General features: G+C 37.6%; 1 long non-coding RNA gene across 1 annotated transcript; it reads right to left on the bottom strand.

Moving 5' to 3' along the window:
- LOC110264932 lies at positions 136–1,510 on the bottom strand. The gene is made up of 2 exons (XR_002351306.1): positions 451–1,510; positions 136–181 (listed from the first exon to the last, which is right to left on the bottom strand). It is a non-coding gene; the product is annotated as an uncharacterized LOC110264932 (long non-coding RNA).

The raw sequence follows: 1,517 nt of genomic DNA, 5'->3' as shown, positions 1-1,517 counted from the left end.
AAAAACCGGTTCGATTCAGTTTGATTAGGGTTTTGGTGGCAAAAACCGAAAACCGAACCGAACCGCAGAAAAACCGCAAAACATCACTTTTTTGGTTTTTTTGGTTTTCGGTTATTTCAGTTTTCGGTTTTTTTGATTCGGTCCATCGGTTTAGTTTGGTCCGGATCGGTTTTGAACACCCCTAATTACAGCAACAACAATCAACAAAATTCATAATTAGCCAAACCAATTCAACAATAACAAAACTACTGCATATTCAACAATTAAACCATATTCGTATCAGCATAACCCCTGCATATTCATATTCATAAACCAATTCAAAAACCAATTCAACATTTTAATTCAACCATTGACATATTTATTTCTAATTTGCTCATAAACCAATCAACAATAAAATTCACATCATAATAACATCAATGAATCAACCTAGAAAAGAAAGTAAATGCTCACCTGTTGTTGCAGAGGCAAAAGGTGGACAACGAGCAGCAGTTCAGGTAGCAACAACCATGGAAGAGAGGCGAGGAAGGGTCGGAGGCGCGGTGCGGCAAAAGCAAGCACTCACCAAGAAGCACAGTTGCAGGAAGAGAGGTAAAATGCGAGCAGTGGAGGACACCAAGCGTTGGGTGCTGTGATAGGGAACAACGATGACGACACGCTGCACGGCTACAAAAAGCACACGATACAGAGGATTCGGCGAGAGGCGCGGCAACCGCGGCGAACCGAGGTGAGCTGCCAGCGTTGTGCCTCTGTGTGTGGTGTGCCGTTTTCAAAAGTGAACGTGAGAGCGCTGGGGGTGGGATGTGTTCAAAACTAGCCTAGACGTTTCTTTTTTGATGTCTTTATGGGGTGTGGTGTTTTAAATTTCTGTACCGGCCTAAGTTTCTCAAACCCAGAGGTTCATTGGTTTTTGCAAAACTCGACCGAATCAAACTGGTTCTCACCAGGTTTGTTTTTTATCAAGTCCAATGTCAAGATCGGATTGGCTAAAGGCTGGGTTGCCGATTTTCCAGTTCGACCGCCTGAATCAATTCAATTTTTTCAACTATGCTGTATATTACAATGATACTAAATTATTTTATATATAAAACAAATTATACATTAAATATTTATCATCGAAATTATTTGCCAAGAAAGACAACTATTTCTTCTTCTTTTTTTTTATGGTATCTCCTAACTCGGCAGGTCAATGACTAATTTACCACAATATTGAGCTCCATTTAAAAATTTGTCGTTGGCCAATAAATTGCTACATACAAAAGAGAAAACTACTCTTTCTATCCACAAATATTAATAACACTAATAAATCTATCCATAAAAAACAACACTCACATTATATCCATAAAAGATTAGTTCCTGTTGACAAAACTAACAAAATCATAAAAATTTATTCAATATTTCTCAATTACCCATATTAACTTAACTTAACTTAATCCAATTCTAAATTCTCACACCTCTTCTATTCCCAATAATAAACGAAAGACAGCAACTTTATCCATCAAATTCCAAAAACTAGAACG

Source organism: Arachis ipaensis, chromosome B07 (genome assembly GCF_000816755.2).
Source record: "Arachis ipaensis cultivar K30076 chromosome B07, Araip1.1, whole genome shotgun sequence".
NCBI classification, from domain to species: domain Eukaryota; kingdom Viridiplantae; phylum Streptophyta; class Magnoliopsida; order Fabales; family Fabaceae; genus Arachis; species Arachis ipaensis.
This window is presented reverse-complemented; position numbering and strand designations above follow the sequence as displayed.